The sequence below is a fragment of the Babylonia areolata genome, chromosome 7 (assembly GCF_041734735.1).
Source record: "Babylonia areolata isolate BAREFJ2019XMU chromosome 7, ASM4173473v1, whole genome shotgun sequence".
Lineage (NCBI taxonomy): Eukaryota > Metazoa > Mollusca > Gastropoda > Neogastropoda > Buccinidae > Babylonia > Babylonia areolata.
The window spans coordinates 39,770,361-39,775,360 of record NC_134882.1 but is presented as its reverse complement, the minus strand read 5'-3'; the positions used below and the strand labels follow the sequence as shown (position 1 = coordinate 39,775,360).

Sequence of the window (5,000 nt, the reverse complement as noted above, 5' to 3'; positions counted from 1 at the left end):
AATCTATAGATTTTTATAACGAGGGTAGGATGAAAACAGGTCAATAAGTGCTTATTCCTTTTCCATCCAAAACACAAAAAAAAGAAGAAAAAGAAAAGTTTCGATTTCAATTTCGATGTTAGTGTGTGTGTGTGTGTGTGTGTGTGTGTGTGTGTGTGTGTGTGTGTGTGTGTGTGTGTGTGTGTGTGTGTGTGTGTGTGTGTGTGTGTTATTCATCGCGAAATGTTGCAAAGCCTTTTAAGTAGAACTTTCAACATTACAACCCCAAAGTCCACACTTTCCCATCCATTCTTTCCCTGTCGCGGACTCGGAGAAGCAGGTAAGGTGGGAATCTGTCTACTGAGCTCTGCAACAAAAACTTTGAACATCAAAACCTTCCTGCCCCCTACCACCCCCTCCCGCAACCCCCTCCACCTCCACCACTGGAAGAGGACCAGCAATCCCCCCCGTCCCTCCAGCCCCCCCCCAACCCCCCGTCAGCCCCAGCTCGGCACAGCACAGCACAGCACAGCACAGCACAGCACAGCACAGCTTTCCACGCCAGCCCCGCCGCCAGAACGGTCTACTACCCACTCCCCACCAACACGGCAGCATCGCCGCCGCCGCCGCCGCCGCCGCCACCACCACCACCAGCGACACCAAGCGCCGCCGCCTTCAGTTCACAGCAACAGCAGCAGCGGCAGAAGCGGCAGAGAAGCCGTAGCGGCCGATCGGGTGAACGTTCAAGCGCCTTGTCTGTGTGCTTCCACCACCATCGCCGCCACTACTACCACTACTACCACCACCACTGTTGAGCGTCGTCGGCGACGGCTGCTGTTGCTGCTCCTGCCCTCCTTTCTGTGTGCCTGTGGTCCTACCTGAGCCATCTGGCCTGCCTGTGAGTGTGTGTGTGTGTGTGTGTCTGTGTGGCAAGTAGACTTGACTAGCTTCGAAGGCTGAGGGTGGTTTAAACCCTTGTCTCTACCTCGGCTGTTAATCCACGCTGCTGAACATACCCTGTTGACGGACGGACAGGCAGACAGACAGACAGAAACAGTGGTGGTGGTGGTGGTGTTTTTCTTTGCATACTTTGCACACACACACACACACACACACACACACACACACACACACACACACACACACACACACACACACACCCGTGCTGGATTCTGCTGTTGGTTTGTTGTGTGTGTTTGTGTGTCAGTGTGTGTGGTGTTGTGTTGTGTTGTCACGGTAGTATAATGGTGGTGGAGCTATTGTGATGGAAGAAGAAACTCTTCCCACTTGTCTCTTGTTGTTGTTGTTGTTGTTGCTACGTAACCACCATGATTTAGAATACAACAGATCGAAACGATTCGCAAATCGATGAGAAGATTTAAAACGTTCCAGTGAAGAAAAGAATTGCCACTGTCGACAACTTTTTGGACTGACGTGGAGAGACGCACGAAAGAGAGAGAGAGAGGGAGACAGACAGACAGACAGACATACAAAGACAGAGAGAAAGAAATGAAAGAAAAAGCGGCTACCACCAACAAGCGTACTTGGTGAACGTGTTGCCTTGTGTGTCAGTGCTGCGCTGTACTTAATTTCATTGGCGCTATGTCATTAAGACGGCACGTGATAGCCGCCAGAGAGCAGCAGGGTCTCACCAACCTTCTCGGCCTGCCCACCCGTCCACCCGTCCACCTACCCACCCACCCACCCACACACTTGCTACCTTTAAGGCCGTCTACCTCTGACTGGCCTTCAGTCCCTCGGGTCTGCCCTGAGTGCCGTGTCCAGCAGGCCTTGAGCCCCAGTGTCAGTGGACCAAGGTTTCTTGTGTGTGGTGGTGGTGGCATTTTGACGAACGTACGTGCGTACTTGTGTGTGTGTGTGTGTGTGTGTGTGTGTGTGTGTGTGTGTGTGTGTGTGTGTGAAGGGTTTGGTTTTTCACGTGTTTAGTTTTCCTGAGTGTTGCTTTCGTGTCCTGTCCTTTCTGTTTCATTCCTTTACTTTTCTTTTCTTTCTATCCATCTGTCCCTGTGTCTTTCTATCTCATGTCTTAATGCATGTCTTCCTTTCTGTTCTCTTTCTTTCTTCTAGTGCGTGCCTTCTCTATTGTTCTCACTAATCCTTTTCTTCAGAGAGGATGTGCTTGTCTGCTCCTTTGTGACTTTCCTTATCTTGCACGCTTTATTTTTGTGTCTTTTCTTGTTTTATTTGCCTCGCTTTCTTTCTCTGCTTTTTTCTTTCTTGACAGAGATGTATTGTGATATGTACATCTCCCCACTATCCGCCCTCTCTCTGTGTCTGCCTACCTTCCTTCCTGTCATGTGTAACTTGATACACTGTCTATTTCCCTGGACGTCTGAACAATGTCTCCCTGTCTTTATGCTAAACAAACCTTTCGGGGTGTGTCCGTTAACTTTATTCCTTCTTGGCCTGTTCTATTCCTCCTCCTCTCCTCGCTCTCCAAATGTAGGGGGTGGGTGTGTCGGGGGGGCTAGGGGGGGGGGTGAGGTTCGGTTGGCATGGGGTAAACACAAGTATATTGAGGTCAACATATGATGAGTTAGAAAATCTTCACCCTCTCTCTCTCTCTCTCTCTTTCTCTCTCTCTCTTTCGTTCTCTATCTCATCAATAGTCAAGCTGTTGTTTAGAAATGCAGGAAGTTTTCAGTTTCAGTTTCTCAAGGAGGCGTCACAGCATTCGGACAAACCCATATACGCCACACCACATCTGCTAGGCAGATGCCTGACCAGCAGCATGACTCAACGCGCTTAGTCAGGCCTTGAGTGCATCATATCCAGAAACAATTGTGTACCCATCAGAGTAGATTTCCACTTACAGAATGTTGCTTTTCGACAGCCATTTGTACCCATGTGTTTTTCAGTGCGCCAAGTGCATGCTGCACACGGAACCTCGGTTTATCATCGTCTTATCCGAATGACTATACGCTCAATTCCATTTTTACAGTCAAACTTGGGCTGTTGTGTAGTTTTTTTCCCCATAAAAAGGGGGAGGGGGGAGGGTCAAAACTCAACCTTGATTTAAATTTGATCCTTGAAAACCAATATGCGCTTGGGCCATAGGTGGAGGCTGGGTGGGACGCGAGTTGAAAACTCTGTCACTGATGCCCTTGTTGGCCATTTTGCTCCTCGACAGGGGTGGCAGTTTTCTGGCAAGTTAAATCTCTCCATACGAACGGCGAAAGAGACAACGTTAACAGCGTTTCACGCCAATTACCACCATCAAAATATTGCAAGCGGAAGGCTCTTATACTGAAGAGGTGAATGTTGACAAAGAATACCACAATTCTGACGACGGAAGCTAAAGGTTGAGTCATTCAGACACCCACTGGACATCCGAGGGGTCTGTGTAGAGGAGAAGAGAGGACTGGCCGTACTGAGCGAGTTAAGCGACAGCTGGTTCCGTAGCACTACAGAATGTCCACCGGGTTTGCTACTTGCTCCTGGCTGCTGACTGGAGAGAAGCATTCTCATTAAAGCGAAGAGGAACTTCTTTACAACTTGGCAGGGACCTCTCTCTTGTTGAGAATATATTTCATTAAAAAAAAAGTAACACGGGAAGAAAACTGAACGGGGAAAACAAAGAACAACAGAACGTTTAGTTTGTAAGTGGAAAGCATCAGAAACGGTTAACGAGGGTCGGTTAAAACAATGGTTAATAATCCACGGTGGACTAAAAGAAACACCTCGAAGACGTCGGAGACATCAGGGTCAGGATTTATTATCCACTCTATAGAATAGAATAGAATATGTCTATTACCAAGTGTACCGGGGTCACAAGGAATATTGGGGGGTGGGGGGGGGGATAGTACATAACAAGGTACGAACATAAATCGAAAATCATCTATGAGACAGCATATCCCGGCATCTTCCAGTGAGCTCTTTAGGCTTGTGCTGTGGTGTTTAGTATTTAACTCTTTCACCGCCAGTCAATTTAGAGTGCAAAATTCCCTTGCGCTATAAACACAGAAAATATGGTGTTTAAGAATAGCGGAGAATTCCCCCTGCGATGTATAGAAAATATGGCCAATCCTACCACCGAACATAAAGAGCAGTAGATTCGTGGATAACAGTCCCATGATCTGGTCACCATTCAGTGACATGGGTCCTCTACCTAGCTGCTGCATAAGTGCGAGTTTGGCAGTGAAAAGGGTAATCTCATGATTTTCTATCAAGAGTTCAAATTCTGTCCTTTTCTTTTTTTGCGTAAAAAAACGTGTTAAACAAAACAACGAACGAACAAACACTCATTCATTTCGCCAAGATGTCTGACTGGAGCTGCCCACGCAAAAAATGCGACAGTGGAAAGATTCGTCATGTCTTGGAGTATCGCTCTTTTTCTTGTTTTTTTATCTTAAGGAAAAACAACAGGAACACCAAACAACAACCACCGCGGGAGAGCGGGGTAGGGGAGGTAAGCTGTGTCATGATACAGCTATGTCTGGAAGAAACCTGGCAGGAGTGTCTAGCTGGGTTGCAAAACGTTTATAACATCTTCTCCCTTCTTGTCCTCCTCTTCCCCTTCGTCTTCCTCTTCTTCTTCTTAGTCTTATTCATCTTCTTCTTCTTCTTCTTCTCTCCTCCTTCTTCTTCTTCTTCTTCTCCTCCTCCTTCGTTTTCTTCTTCTTCTACTATCTTCTTCGTCTTCTCTTTCGGTCACCACCACCTCCTCCTCTTTTCCTTCCTCTTCCTCCTTACGTAGTCGTCGTCTTCCTTACTCCTCTTCCCCCTCCACCCCCATCCCCCGCCCCCTACTCACTTCTCGGCGTTTCCCTTCTCAACCACGTGGTCTAATTGAAGGCAGTGCCAACGCACAGGCCGTCTGCGCGCTTCATAATATTTACCTGTGGGGTAGTCTCCTGTACATAATCACAGACCCCACCCCCCACCCCCACCCAGCCACCCAGCCACCCCTTCGAGGCAACCTTCTCCTGGGTTTCATGGCCTCCTCCTCCTAGCTCTCTAACATGACTTTAGAGCAGCGCATGCAGCATAATTATCTCCCA

General features: G+C 48.1%; 1 protein-coding gene across 2 annotated transcripts in view; it reads left to right on the top strand.

The window, feature by feature from the left end:
- The first annotated feature begins 606 nt into the window (after positions 1 to 606).
- The window catches only part of LOC143284027 (BTB/POZ domain-containing protein KCTD12-like), a 55,321-nt gene continuing 50,927 nt past the window's right edge, over positions 607 to 5,000 (top strand). Inside the window, exons 1-2 of one of the 2 annotated variants that reach the window (XM_076590589.1) lie at positions 607 to 877; positions 1,593 to 1,833. The gene's annotated coding sequence lies outside the window, so the exon portion shown is untranslated. The remainder of the gene's footprint in view (positions 878 to 1,592; positions 1,834 to 5,000) is intronic. The other variant, XM_076590588.1, reaches the window with a different exon arrangement.